Below are 16,129 nucleotides of genomic sequence, written 5' to 3' on the forward strand. Positions count from 1 at the left end.
CTGAGCCGAAGGCAGTTGCTCAACCAACTGAGCCACCCAGGCGTCCAAGGGAAAGACATTGTTAAAGAAATAACATCTCCAGAGCTAAAGGGAGACTTTCCAATTCAAAGGGCCCATTAGAAACAAGTCAGGTAAATGAAAAAAGGGCCGTATTTATGGGTTTCGTGAAATATCAGATCACTAAGATTTAAAATGGGAATTTACACCCACCCATCTTGAGGATGTCTCCAGTAAAAAGAGGGTGAAAATCAAGAAAAAGGAAGAGGTGGGATTGTGTGGTAAAGAATTTAACCTCGCCCCACAAGAGGTCTGGCCTTGGCCTTTAGTTTCTGGGAGATGAGCTATAAGCTTCTGTAGGATCATACATCTTAGGAGTGTCTTTGCCTGAGGGGCTTTGGGTCACTAGAGACTGGAAACTAAAATTAAGCATGGGGACAATCAATCACACCTATATAATGGAGCCTCCATAAAAATTCTGAGTATCAAGGCTCTGCTGGGCTTCCCTGATAAGTCTCTGCTTACTATGGCAAGTCAGTGTTAGAAAAGTAATGTGTTCTGACTCTATAGGAAGAGGCCAAAGAAGTTCTGCATCAGGTACTTCCCTAGTCTCTGCCCCACATACTTCTTCCCTTGGCTGACTGTGATCTCTATTCTTTCTCAGCCCTAACTCTTAACCATGAGTATAATAGCTGTCCGTTGAGTTCTGTGAGCTCTTCTAGTGAATCATCAAACCTGGGCCTGGTATGTAGAACCCCTCAAACTTGCAATTGGTGTCACAAGTGATGGTGGGCCTAGGTGGGCTGTGTTCCCTCTATCCTTGTAGCTGTTCTGCCTCTTCCCAGGGGTACACAAACAGGGCTTGTTTAGGGGAATAATGAAACAGATCCAAGGATGCCAGTTACGTAGTAGGCCGAAGGAGGAAATCAGTGTAATTTACAACAGAGATAGGCAGGCTCATAGAAAAATAGTTCCAAGGAAAAGAATGAAATTTATTTCAGGTAATAGCTGCTGTTAATAAGAAGTTGCAAAGAATTGCACGGTGGGAAAACCTGTGAATCTTATCTTAACAAGGTAAAAAAGAATAACCAGAAAAATCTCAGTAGATTGAAACACTTTACCAGGATGTCATGTTCCAAATACAAAACAATTTAACACCTAGTTATTTTTCAGTGACTGGTAAGATGTAAGAGAGGAAACTATGTTTCACCTTGGTGCTAGTACATTTTTCTCCGAGTGGTGAAAGGACTGTGACATCAGAAATGTATGCAAGAAATGTAATTATTAACATTTTCTGGCTCCGACAAAGAATGCGATGCATAGTTATAATAATGTAAAATTTGCTTATTGGTTATCAGCTTTTATTTATTTTATTTTATTTAGTTTTTTAAAGATTTTATTTATTTATTTGACAGAGAGCGATCACAAGTAGGCAGAGGAGCAGGCAGAGAGAGAGGGGGAAGCAGGCTCCCCGCTGAGCAGAGAGCCCGATGCGGGACTCGATCCCAGGACCCTGAGATCATGACCTGAGCCGAAGGTAGAGTCTTAACTCACTGAGCCACCCAGGCGCCCCAGTTACCAGCTTTTAAAATAAACCTGTGCACAAAGCGTAGATGAATTAATCATGATTAAGAACAGACAGGAACCCTCTTGCTTAGATGATGTTCAAGTAGAGCTCTAGGTGGCAGATGTTGGGAGATGAAAGGTGAGCGGGAGAGGAGGAGGCAGTGGTAAGGGTACAAACACCCTCATTTTACAAAGTGAGGCATCAAGAGAATCTGCTGAAAATTGATGAAAAATGACAGCGATGACAAAAGTGACAGAGCAGAGCATTGGGTTAGAGAATGTGCTACCTGGAAAAGTCCAACAACTCAACCCACTCACATCATCAACAAAAATACCGATTCTAGGTAAATTGTAGATGCTTTACTATGAAAGGCTAAACAGTAAGGCTGTAGAAGATAATATAGGAGAAAAAATTCATGATCTCAATAGGAAGGAATGATTTTTAAACGTATTGAACATAAAGATGCACCAATCTTCGAGGTAGGGATTGATGAACTTGACCACAGTAAAATTAAGAATATTAAAAATAATTAAAATAGCAAAAAGGCACGTCGCAGATACAGAGCTATTAAGAGTACACATAATTACCAAAGTGTCTATATCCAGAATATGTGAAGAACTATGACTCAATAAGAAAATGCAGTCTAATTGAACAGAACAGTGGGCAAATAGACTGAAAAGCCACTTTAAAACAGGATATATATAATTGGTCAATACATATAACGGAAGGTGTTCAATCTCATTAGTCCTCCGAGAAATGCAAATTAAAAGTTCAACGAAATGCTGCTACACATCCATCCAAATGGCTGAAATTAAAAATTTAGACAAAATAGCAAGGATTTCCAGGGATCTGGAGCACTTGGAACTCTCATCCAACTGCTGGTGGGAATGGAAACTAGTTTCAAACCAATTTGGAAAGCATTTGACTTTATTTACTAAATTAAAGATACTGTACCTCATGACCTAGCAATTTCTCTCTTAGGCATATATCCAACGGAAATCTGTGCCCATGTATAACAGGAGACATGTATAAGAAAGCTTATAGAGTATGCTTTATTTCTAAGTCTAAGCATAGCAATAATCTAAATGTCCATCTACAGGAGAATGGATTAGTAAATGTAGGTATAGTTACACTGTGGAATACTGCATAGCTATGGATATGAGCTACAACCGAATGCTATAATATGAATGAATCTTATAAATATAATATTGAGCTAGAAAGAGCTGATACAGAAGACTATATACTGCATGATTCCATTTACATAAAATTCAAAAACAGGCAAAACTGTAAGGTTGAGTGATGCATTCTTGGATGGCAAAAAAGTATAAAGAAAAGCCAAGAGTTACAGTTAAGGAAAGGATGTGATTTGACTCAGAAAGGCTATAGGGAACTTCTGCGGGCTGGCACTTATCTATTTGCTCTGAGTCGCCCATCCAGGGATGTTTGTTTCAGATATCTATGCTTTATGTCCTTTCTGACATGTGATGTATTTTATGCACCGATTCTAGCTAAATCCTGCAGTCACAGGGAGTCAATAAGAAAATCTCCAAATGATAAACATATTATTTAGAAATAAGAATCAAAGTAAACTGTGAAAGTATTATATTTTTCTTGGTTAAATAATGCATACTTATTCATTTCATAACCAAGAAAAACCATCATACTGTATTTACATTTTTATATTTCAAAACATCTATATGAGTGGATACCAGATTATGAACAAATAAATTTGTTGGCTGAATTAACTTAGTTTGAGGAGTTCTAATTTTGGAATGAGTTTTTTTGCATTGCCCTATATATTTATGAAAATTCTTTTATGCATTCAATAATAATGTCAAAATCCTTTCTTTTTTCTGTGTAACTTTCCAGGCAACTTTTGAGAACTCTGAATAGGATAGAAATAAGGAATAAAGGATTTTTTGTTTCAGTAACAACATCTTTTTTTATAGTTATTGAGGACTGTGACCACAAGGAAAGTTTATAGTCATAAGCTGGCCTTTTATCTTTCCTGACTTCATTGTATTTTAAAGTTTTTTGTATTAAAAAATAGCAATGCTTGCAGCACCTGGGTGGCTCAGTGAGTTAAGACTCTGCCTTCGGCTCAGGTCATGATCTCAGGGTCTTGGGATCCAGTCCCGCATCAGGCTCCCTGCTGAACCTTCCCCCTCTCTCTGCCTGCCTCTCTGCCTATTTGTGATCTCTTTCTCTGTGTCAAATACATAAATAAAATCTTAAAAAAAAAAATAGCAATGCTCATACATAACGAACGACCACCACCATCACCAGCCAGAAAACCAACCAAACAAAAGAAAATATCTGACCCCCTACAAAAACCCAGCATTATGAAGCTTTTTTAAAAAGGTTTTTCTTTTATTAACATATAATGTATTATTTGTTTCAGGTCTGTCAATCATCAGTGTTATACAATTCGCAGTGCCTACCATAGCACGTATCCTCCTCAATGTCCGTCTCCCGGTCACTCTATCCCTCCCCTCAACACCCAGCAACCCTCAGTTTGTTTCCTGATATTGAGAGTCCCTTATGGTTTGTCTCCGTCCCCAGACCCATCTTGTTTCATTCTTTCTCTCCCTTCCCTTGACAACCCTCTGCCCTGCCTCACAAATTCCTCATATCAGAGAGATCATATGATAATTGTTGTTCTCTGATTGACTTATTTTGCTCAGCATAATACCCTTTGCTTCCACCCAACACATTGCAAATGGCAAGATTTCATTTTTGATGGCTGCATAGTATTTCATTACATATACACACCACATCTTCTTCTGTTTTTGTTTTTCTTTTTTTAAAAAATGGTATTTATATATTTGACAGACAGAGATCACAAGTAGGCAGAGAAGCAGGCATAGAGAGAGAGGAAGGGAAGCAGGCTCCCTGCTGAGCAGAGAGCTCGATGCGGGACTCGATCCCAGGACCCTGAGACCATGACCTGAGCCAAAGGCAGAGGCTTAACCCACTGAGCCACCCAGGTGGCTCATCACCATCACCCAGGTGGCTCACCCTACACCACATATTCTTTATCCATTCATCTGTTGATGGATATCTAGGTTCTTTACATAGTTTGGCTATTGTGGATGTTGCTGCTATAAACATTCAGGTGCACATGCCCCTTTGGATCACTACATTTGTATCTTTAGGGTGAATACCCAGTAGTGCAATTGCTGGGTCACAGGGTAGCTCTGTTTTCAACTTTTTGAGAAACCCCCATACTGTTTTCCAGAATGGCCGCACCAACTTGCATTCCCACCAACAGTGTAGGAGGGTTCCCCCTTCTCCTCAAATCACCAACATCTGTCGTTTCTTGACTTGCTATTTTTAGCCATTCTGACTGGTGTGAGGTGGTATCTCACTATGGTTTTGATTTGTATTTCCCTGATGGCGGGTGTTGTGGAGCACTTTTTCATGTGTCTGTTGGCCATCTGGATGTCTTCTTTGCAGAAATGTCTGTTCATGTCTTCTGCCCATTTCTTGATTGGATTATTTGTTCTTTGGGTGTTGAGTTTGATAAATTCTTTGTAGATTTTTGGATACTTTTCCCCTTATATGATATGTCATTTGCAAATATTTTTTCCCATTCTGTCAGTTGTCTTTGGTTTTGTTGACTTGTTGACTGTTTCCTGTGCAAAAGTTTTTATCTTTTTTTTTTTTTTAAAGATTTTATTTATTTGACAGAGATCACAAGTAAGCAGAGAGTCAGGCAGAGGGTGGGGGGGGGGGGGAAGCAGGCTCCCCGCCGAGCAGAGAGCCCAATTTAGGGCTCAATCCCAGGGATCATGATCTGAGCCGAAGGCAGAGGCCTTAACCCACTGAGCCACCCAGGCACCCCAAAAGCTTTTTATTTTGATGAAGTCCCAATAGTTCATTTTTGCTCTTGCTTCTCTTGCCTTTGGTGATGTTTCTAGGAAGAAGTTGCTGTGGCTGAGGTTGAAGAGGTTGCTGCCTGTGTTCTCTTCAAGGATTTTGATAGATTTTTCTTTCACATTGAGGTCTTTCATCCATTTTGAGTCTATTTTTGTGCGTGGTGTAAGGAAATGGTCCAGTTCTTCTGCATGTGGGTGTCCAATTTTCCCAACACCATTTGTTTTGTTTGTTTGTTTCTTTTGTTTTGTTTTTAATTTTTAATTTTTTTATAAACATATAATATATTTTTATCCCCCGGGGTACAGGTCTGTGAATCGCCAGGTTTACACACTTCACAGCACTCACCATAGCACATACCCTCCCCAATGTCCATAACCCCACCCCTCTTCTCCCAGCCCCCCTCCCCCCAGCAACCCTCAGTTTGTTTTGTGAGATTAAGAGTCAGTTATGATTTGTCTCCCTCCCAATCCCATCTTGTTTCATTTATTCTTCTCCTATCCCCTTAACCCCCATGTTGCATCACCACTTCCTCATATCAGGGAGATCATATGATAGTTGTCTTTCTCTGCTTGACTTATTTCGCTAAGCACGATACGTTCTAGTTCCATCCATGTTGTCGCAAATGGCAAGATTTCATTTCTTTTGGTAGCTGAATAGTATTCCATTGTATATATATATACCACATCTTTATCCATTCATCTGTTGATGGACATCTAGGTTCTTTCCATAGTTTGGCTATTGTGGACATTGCTGCTATAAACATTCGGGTGCACATGCCCCTTCGGATCACTACGTTTGTATCTTTAGGGTAAATACCCAGTAGTGCAATTGCTGGGTCATAGGGCAGTTCTACTTTCAACATTTTGAGGAACCTCCATGTTGTTTTCCAGAGCCAACACCATTTGTTGAAGAGACTTTTTTCCATTGGACATTCTTTACTGCTTTGTTGAAGATTAGTTGACCATAGAATTGAGGTCCATTTCTGGGCTCTCTTCTATTCTCTTGATCTATGTGTCCATTTTTGTGCCAGTACCATACTGTTTTGATGATTATAGCATTGTAATAGAGCTTGAAGTCTGGAATTGTGATATCACCAACTTTGGTTTTCTTTGTCAACATTCCTCTGACTATTTGGGGTCTTTTCTGGTTCCATATAAATTTTAGGATTATTTGTCCCATTTCTTTGAAAAAAATTGATATTTGGATAGGGGTTGTGTAAAATGTATAGATTGCTTTAGGTAGCATAGACTTTTTCACAATATTTGTTCTTCCAATCCATGAGCATGGAATTTTTTTTCCATTTCTTTGTGTCTTCCTCAATTTCTTTCATGAATACTTTATAGTGTTCTGAGTACAGATTTTTTGCCTCTTTGGTTATATTCTTAGGTATCTTACGGTTTTGGGTGCAATTGTAAATGGGATTGACTCCTTGATTTTTCTTTCTTCTGTCTTGTTGTTGGTGTATAGAAATGCAACTGATTTCTGTGCATTGATTTTTATATCCTGACATTTAGTGAATTCCTCTCTGAGTGCTAGCAGTTTTGGAGTGCAGTCTTTTCGGTTTTCCACTTAAAGTATCATATCACCTGCAAAAAGCAAGAGTTTGACTACTTTGCCGATTTGGATGCCTTTTATATCTTTTTGTTGTCCAATTGCTGAGGCTAGGACTTCTAGTGCTATGTTGAATAGCAGTGGTGATAGTAGACAGCACTGCCATGTTCCTGACCTTAGGGGAAAAGCTCACCGTTTTTCTCCATTGAGGATGATACTCACTGTGGGTTTTTCACAGGTGACTTTTATGATATGGAAGTATGTACCCTCTATGCCTACACTGTGAAGAGTTTTGATCAAGAAAGGATGCTGTACTTTGTCAAATGCTTTTTCAGCATCTATTGAGAGTATCATATGGTTCTTGTTCTTTCTTTTATTACTGTATTGTATGACATTGATTGATTTGCAGATGTTAAACCAAACTTGCAGCCTAGGAATAAATCCCACTTGGCTGTGGTGAATAATCCTTTTAATGTACTGTTGGATCCTATTGGCTAGTATTTTGGTTAGAATTTTTGCATCTGTGTTCATCATATTCGTCTGTAATTCTCCTTTTTGATGGGGTCTTCATCTGCTTTTGGGATCAAGGTGATGCTGGCCTCCTAAAATGAGTTTGGAAGTTTCCCTTCCATTTCTATTTTTTGGAACAGCTTCAGGACAATAGGTATTAATTCTTCTTTAAATGTTTGGTAGAATTCCCCTGGGAAGCCGTCTAGCCCTGGGCTCTTTTTTGTTGGGAGATTTTTGATTACTGCTTCACTCTCCTTACTGGTTATGATTCTCTTCAGTTTGGGTAGGTTTTATGTCTCTAGAAATGCATCCATTTCTTCCAGATTATCAAATTTTCTGGTGTATAGTTGCTCTTAATTATGTTCTTATAATTGTTTGTATTTCTTTGGTATTGATTGTGATCTTTCCTCTTTCCTTCATGATTATTAATTTAGGTCCTTTCTCTTTTCTTTTTGATAAGTCTGGCCAGGGGTTTATCAGCCTTACAAATTCTTTCAAGGAACCAGCTCCTAGTTTCATTGATTTGTTCTACTGTTCTTTTGGTTTCTATCTCATTGATTTCTGCACTAATCTTTATTATTTCTCTTCTCCTGCTAGGGTTTGGCTTTCTTTGCTCTTCTTTCTCCAGCTCCTTTAGGTGTAGTGTTAGGTTGTATACTTGAGACCTTTCTTGTTTCTTGAGAAAAGCTTGAATTGCTATATACTGGGGACTGCCTTTATTGTGTCCCAAAGATTTTGAAGAGTTGTGTTTTCATTTTCATTTCTTTCCATGAATTTCTTCAATTCTTCTTTAACTTCCTGGTTGACCCACTCATTCTTTAGTAGGATGCTCTTTAGCCTCCATGTGTTTGAGCTTTTTCCATCTTTCCTCTTGTGATTGAGTTCTTGTTTCGAAGCGTCGTGGTCTGAAAATATGCAGGGAGTGGTCCGTGTGTTTTGGTACCAGTTGAGACCTGATTTGTGACCCAGGATGTGATCTATTCTCCAGAGAGAATGTGCACTAGAGAAGAATGTTGCTTTGGGATGGAATGTTCTGAATATACCTGTGATGTCTATCTGGTCCAGTGTGTCATTTAAAGTCTTTATTTCCTTGTTGATCTTTTGCTTAAATGATCTGTCCATTTCAGTGAGGAGGGTGTTTAAATTCCCCTACTATTATTTTATTATTGTCAATGTGTTTCTTTGATTTTGTTATTAATTGGTTTATATAATTGGCTGCTCCCATGTTGGGGCATAGATATTTAAAATTGTTAGATCTTCTTGTTGGACAGACTCTTTAAATATGATATAGCATCCTTCCTCATCTCATACTATAGTCTTTGGCATAAAATCTAATTTATCTGATATAAGGATTGCCACCCCAGCTTTCTTTTGATGTCCATTAGCATGGTAAATTGTTTTCCACCCCCTCACTTTAAATCTGGAGGTGTCTTTGGGTCTAAAATGAGTTTCTTGCAGATAGCATATCAATGGGTCTTGTTTTTTAAAATCCATTCTGATACCGTATGTCTTTTGTTTGGGGGGCATTTAGCCCGTTTACATTCAGGGTAACTACTGAAAGATATGAATTTAATACCATTGTATTGCCTTTAAGGGGACTGCTACTGTATATTGTCTCTGTTCCTTTCTGGTCTGTTACTTTTAGGCTTTCTCTTCGCTTAGAGGACCCCTTTTGATACTTCCTATAAGGATGGTTTGGTGTTTGCAAATTCTTTTAGTTTTTGTCCTGGAAGCTTTTTATCTCTCCTTCTATTTTCAATGGCAACCCAGCTGGATATAATATTCTTGGCTGCATAATTTTCTCACTTAGTGCTCTGAATATAACATGATATTCCTTTCTGGCCTGTCAGGTCTCTGTGGATAGCACTGCTGCCAATCTAATATTTCTGCTGTTGTATGTTACAGACCTCTTGTCCCAAGCCGCTTTCAGGATTTTCTCTTTGTCATTAAGACTCATAAGTATTACTATTAGGTGGTGGGGTGTGGACCTATTTTTACTGATTTTGAGGGGGTTCTCTGTGCCTCTTGGATTTTTGTTGTGTGTTCCCTTTGCCAAATTAAGGAAATTTCCTGGTATAATTTGCTTCAATATACCTTCTGCCCCTCTCTCTCTTTCTTATTCTTCTGGAATCCCAATTATTCTAATATTGTTTCATCTTATGGTATTACTTATCTTTCAAATTCTCCCCTTGTGGTCTAGTATCTTTTTTTTTCTCAGCTTCTTTGTTCTCAATTATTTGGTCTTCTGTATCACTAATTCTCTCTTCTGCCTCATGTATCCTAGCAGTAGGAGCCTCCATTTTTAATTGTACCTCATTAATAGCTTTTTTGATTTCAACTTGGTTAGATTTTAGTTCTTTTTTTTCTCTGAAAGGGATTTTATTTCTCTAGAAAGGGATTGTCTAGTATCTTCCATGCTTTTTTCGAGCCCAGCTAGCACCTTGATAATTGTCATTCTGAACACTAGTTCTGACATCTTACTAATCTCTGTATTGATTAGGTCCCTAGCCATTGGTACTACCTCTTGTTCTTCTTTTGAGGTGAGTTTTTCCTCCTTGTCATTTTATCCAGATAAGAATAGATGAATGAGAGAACAAAATACTAAAAGGGTAGCAATGACCCCAGAAAAATATACAGTAACCAAATTGGAAATCCAGGGGATTGGAGATAGATATCTGTCTATCTATCTATATGTATCTGTATGTGTATACATCTGTATATGTATACAGATATATGTATACATATATCTATCTCTATCTATCTATATAGCTAGATAGAGATAGATATGACTGGTGAATAGAACAGAGCCACAAACTTGATTTTGGGTGTATTTTTGTCTATTAGAAGAAACTGCCTCCCCAAAATTTCAAAGACATTAAAACATATATATACACAAAAATATGGGTAAACACAATAAAGAGATGGAATATGACTGTAAAGATGAAAATTTTTAAAAGATTCTAAAAAAAGAATTGATAAGAAGTTGGTTGAGAAAAGAGAAAAGAAAAAGAGCAAAGAATGTGATAAGGCTGGAGACTAGAACAAAGCCACGTGCTAGATTTAGGGTATATTTTGATTTGTTAGAAGAAAGTGTATCCCCAAATCTCAAGAAAGAAAAACCTATATATATATATATATATACACAAAAAATAAGGTTAAATAGAATATGACTATTAACAATGAAAATTAAGAAATATTTTTTTAAAAAGTATTGATAAGATAAAATAGTTTAAAAGGGTTAAATTAGGAAAGAGGAAAAATTATAAAAATTGAGTAAGAAAGAAAATTTTAAAAAGTTAACTTTGAAAGACTTAAGAATCATGGGAAAAGAGCCATGAATTCTATGTGTTGCATTCCCCTAGCTCTGGAGTTCTGCAGTTCTTGTTGATTGGTGAACTTGATCTTGGTGGACGTTCTTGCTGATCTTCTGGGGGAGGGGCCTGTTGCAGTGATTCTCAAATGTCTTTGCCTGAGGCGCAATTGTACTGCCCTTGCCAGGGGCTAGGTTAAGTAATCTGCCTGGGTTCATGCTCGGGAGCTACATGCTCGGAGCTTTTGTTCCCTCAATGCTTTCCATAGAGCTTTGGAGGACTGGAATGAAGATGGTGGCCTCCCAATCTCTGGCCCAGAGGAGCCAAGAGTTCAGGGCCTCACTCCTCAATGAGCCCTCAGAGAAAAGCAGTGAATCCCTCCTATCTCCCTGGTCTCTGGCCACAATCCAAGCTCAACCAGCCTGTGACTGAGCATTTCTCTCTCTGGAGCATGGCTCTGTTGGGAGTCTCCAAACCCAGCAGATTTCCTGCCATGCACTTCCATGCCACTTGTCCCTGAGGAGGAAAGTGAGCCTCCCCGGATCTGGTAGTTGTGGGGTCCCTGCTTGAAGAGCAGTGGCCTGATTGTGCCTCAGGTCATGGTTTAAGAGAACCCCGAGCTGAAAGCATGCTCCTCAGCTCTGTCTCTGTAGCCAGCTTCCTGGCTCTGATACCTGAGAGCTCTGTCACACTCAGAAACCCCTGGTCTTTTTGTGACTCTGTGGGTCCTGTGACCACAGTGTCCCCATAAGGGCTCCACACCCTGCTTAGCCTCTGGAGCGATGTCCCTCCGTGGAGCTGACTTCTAAAAGTTCCAATTTTGTGCTCCCCTGCTCTAGGGCTTGTGGGGAGCCAGCCCTTCCTGCCCTACCTACCCCCCACAGTCTACCTTCCCAATAGTGCCTCAGATTCACTTCTTTGCACATCCTACCTTCTAGAAAGTGGTCAATTTTCTGTTCCTAGAATGCTGCTCTTCTTCTCTTCAATCTCCTGTTGAGTTTGTAGGTGTTCAGAATGGTTTGATAAGTACCTAGCTGAACTCCTGGGACCCAAGAATATTTCCTGTTCCTCTGCCATCTTGCTCCTTCCTCCCTTTTAAAGATTTTATTTATTTATTTGAGAGAGAATGTGTGTGTGTAGAAGTGGGGAAAGGGGCAGAGGGAGAGGGAGAAGTGGATTCCCTACTAAGCAGGGAGCCTTATTCAGGGTTCTATCCCTGGACCCTGAGGTCATGACCTAAGCTAAAGTCAGATGCTTAACTGATTGAGCCACCCAGGTGTCCCTGAAGCTTCTAAGAGCTAATATAAGGAAACAATGTCCTCAGTACCCACCATTTCACGGATGTTGCAGTGTATCTAAGTGAAAAGCACAGCTTTTAATATCACACATTCTCATTGTATTTTATCCCAGGACTTCTCACCATCAAGGCAGGATGCTTATAGATCATTTTAATTGCCAATTTAAGTGCATTCTGAGTTCACTGATAAACCATACAAGAGAAATGTTGCTTTTCAAATACTGAAGGTATCTCCTTTTTAATTCTTTATTTGCATTTACTTCTTTTGGATTAGTTTTTATTGAAAAGAGTTACAGTTATTGTGGCGAGCATTTCATGATGTTTATAATTGTAGAATGACTTATATTGTATGCCTGAAAGTAATATGTCAGCTATATTCCAATTAAAAAGGAAAAAAAAAAAAGAGAAAACAAGTATAGTTAGCCTGAAAAAATTATGTGAAATGTTCTTTCCAAAAAGGCTTTCTTAAAAACAAACAAACTCTTAGAAATTAGTATAAAAAAGACAAATATTCTTCCAATATTAAAAGAAAGGAAATTTGAAAGTCAAGGTTTTACTCTATTAAATTAACTTCTAAAAATATGATGGATTAAACTCCCAGACTCTTGGACAGGGTTACCATAACATCTATGATGAAATCAGAAATTTTTATAAAGGAAAAAATAGTCCTGGTTCCAACTCAGTAGCTCTCTTTGACTTTCTAGCTAACATAGAGAAATAAATATGACTGACTGCTCTGAAGAATCTGTTGTCTCAAGTCAGCTAAGAAGCACATCAATCAATTATTCTTATATGTTTTAAAAAACATGTGCTTTAAACCCACTTTTTAAGGAAACATATTGAGACATCTGGATTCCTTCGCTTTTAGATTTGGCAACTATTTTGGTCTCTTTTCACTTGAAAAACCATTTGTCTGATCATAATGTCTCAAACTTTTGAGTGTTTACAATAAAAATAACTGACACCTATTGCACCCCTTTCTGACAGGGATGGGAGCCACCCAGATGGCCACCCCCAGGTCAGGCACGTCACCTTGCCGTCACGTCACCTTGCCTCTGCCTTTGTGTTGTGTTGCAGCTGGGCGAGCTCACTAGTGTCGATTTCCAAGGAATGGTCATCTTAATCCATCTATGCTAAAAGCATCGATTAGATCTTCCTTCTCTAAGAAGGTTGCCTTTCAGGTGCAGGAGTGAAAAGATAAGTAACTATAGGCATAAAGGTCAACAAATCTGTTTTTAAAACAGGACTGACAACCAGCTGCAAGCACTAAGTTCAACCTACACGTGTGTACTCTAAAATCAGTTCTGACTCATCCGTTCTGTCTGCTTGGCACCCCTGTTTACAGGACGCCCTGAGCCTGCTCCTGGAGCAATGGTTTTGGTAAACAGCTTACCGTTTTCGACAGGGTAGATGAAAAAGGACAGCCTGATCTTGGTTGATAAAATGTGTACCGTGCTGAAGGCATATTTTGTGAAGTCTTGAGCAATTATTTAAAGTGTGTGTGTGTGTGTGTGTGTGTGTGTGTCTGCGCGTGCGCGCGCGTGAGCTCACTTGCTGTGCTAGGTAATGATTCATGTTCTGAGGGTGTGTTTTTCTCTCTTAAAGAGCTGGCAGCCAGCCGCCCTCTCAGAAATGGGAAATTTCTTGAGCTAATTTGGACATGCAGGCTACGTTTTTTACACCACAAAGCTGTAACTCTTTGTCCAGACAGCGCGGCCAATTATCTGTGAATATCCCTATTCAGGAGAGACTTAAAAAACCAAAGACTCAAACAAGCCGGATCTTTTTGCCTGTTTTGCTTACAAACATTCAGGGTGATTGTATGTTAATATCTACTTCTGAAGCAGAAAGGAGTTAAAGGGATGACCTGATTCTCTTAGTAAAGAAAATATAGCTACCATCCATTTTCTGAAAATTTGCCCTTGGGTTCAAGTGCAGGCTGGAAGGTGAGAACTTTTGGATTAAATCCAGCATAAAAAGGTTTCCGCCAAAGAATCCACTCTTTCTATATCTGAGTTTTTCCAATCTGTCCAACAGGCATTTACTTCCCGCCTTAGAGGAAAATAAAGCCTCGGTCATTGGTTTGAAGATACACATCCGGACACAGGCATTTGTGCTGTTCAAGGGGCTAAGCTCTGGGGCACCATGTTGCTATGGACCCTTTTCTTTGCCACCAGTGTCCTTATTCCCTGTGGTCCCCACACTTCTTACTGGCCCAGAAAAGATCCGGTCTCTGTGGTGAGCACGCAGGGGAAAAGTGTATGGTGCGTCCAACCGATTTCACCAGGAAACGGGCAAAAATGAAGGCAGGTTTTGTGAAAGTTTCATTCTGTATTTTCTGCACTATGAGAAGGCAGAATTTTCTCCGAGGGCAGAAAGATGCAGGATTGAGCCTGGAGTGACCTGTTAGAAGAATTGCTAACAGAAGAGGTAGCGAGGTGTTAGCATTCATTCTTCTGACGGTCTTTAAAGCAGACAGGCAAATAAAACACGGAAAAAATGTGGCTCCCAAATAGAGGCTGGAGGATTGGTCTTGTCACTTGTTTAGAGGTCCTTTTAATTTACAGCATGCTGGCACGAGGTATTCGGTCTGCCACCAATTAACTTGGAGTGTCAACCTATGTGCCAAGCTGTGTAGCATGTGTTGGGAACTCAAAAGTGTATAAGAAACAATTTTTGTTCTCAAGGTCTTCTTAACCTCCCCGGGGGAGAAATACATACAAATAATTACAATACTATGTGATAAGTGCTAGACTAGCAGCAAAAAACCAAAAACCAAAAAAAACAGAAAACAAGCCCTGTGTGCTATGATTACAAATTTTGCCTGAGGTGGTTGGCACTGGAGAAATAATATCTGCACTTGACCTTGAAGACCGAGTAGGAGTGAGGCAGGGGAGGCCATTCTAGGCAGAGGGGAGAGAGCATGGACCAAAGCCTGAAAGAGTGGCTGTCAGTGGAGCATGAGGAGTATTTTAGAGAGGACAGAGTAACTTTTGAGGTTCAGACAGCCCCCGGTTTCTAACCCTGCTCGATCTGTGGCTGTTCATTGGATGTGTGATTTGGGGCACGTTACTTAGCCTCTGTGAGCCCCAGTTTCTAAATCTGTAACGTGGAAGCATGATGATCTCTCCTCTGGCAGGGCTGTTGTGAGAATTAGAACAACCAATCCAAAGGGCTTGGAACAGTGTGAGGACAGAGTAAACAGGCAGTAAATGGTCACTGTTATGCTGTCTTCTTGAACAGGCTGCCATTGTGGCTTTGGACCTGCAGATCATTCAGAATGCCATGATCTGATCCTGGGAGGGGTTTCTCAATATCAACCATCTGTAAAATGGAAGGAGCACGAATTTTCAGGGTTGTTTTGAGATTAGAGCTAACGTTAAACAGAGGCGCAATTAGGGGCCTTGACTCTGAATCTGGGTGTATATAGAAGTATACCTTCTGCTAAAGCAGAGGCTAAATCAGAAAATCACATTTGAAAGTATGGTATCTCTCCCCCCAAGGGTGATGTGTCACGTTAATGAATGTGTTTTGGTGTGAGTTGGTATAAATAGTCATGCAAGCATGTTTGTTTTTCCACTTCTGTGTCCTGTGCCAAGCACCGCACCAGGCACCGGGAGATGTTTAAAAAAAATACTTGCTACGTGAATAAATGGGTAAGTCTCTAGCTGGTTTGGTCAAACACATTTTTTGTTTTTAAAGGAGGGAAACTATTTTAGATCCTGAAATTGCTTTTTTAAAAAAACCAAGTTCCTAAACCATTTGAACAATTGAACATGTACAGATTCATGTGGTATCAGCTTGTGGGGAGGATCATGCTGTTCTAAAAGCTTTGTTTGCTGGGAGCATGCATTGGTCCAACCAGTCATTATAACTGCAAACAGTTATTATGTCTATGATTATTATTATGACATTTCTAATAAGTATTATTGTAGAGGTCAACCTAATGTTATGTCAATAAACCAGGACTAGAATATCTTACATGTTCACTTCATACTTTTTCTTCCTGAACTATAT

Source organism: Mustela putorius, unplaced genomic scaffold, assembly GCF_011764305.1.
Source record: "Mustela putorius furo isolate JIRA1106 unplaced genomic scaffold, ASM1176430v1.1 tig00003854_pilon_pilon_pilon, whole genome shotgun sequence".
Lineage (NCBI taxonomy): Eukaryota > Metazoa > Chordata > Mammalia > Carnivora > Mustelidae > Mustela > Mustela putorius.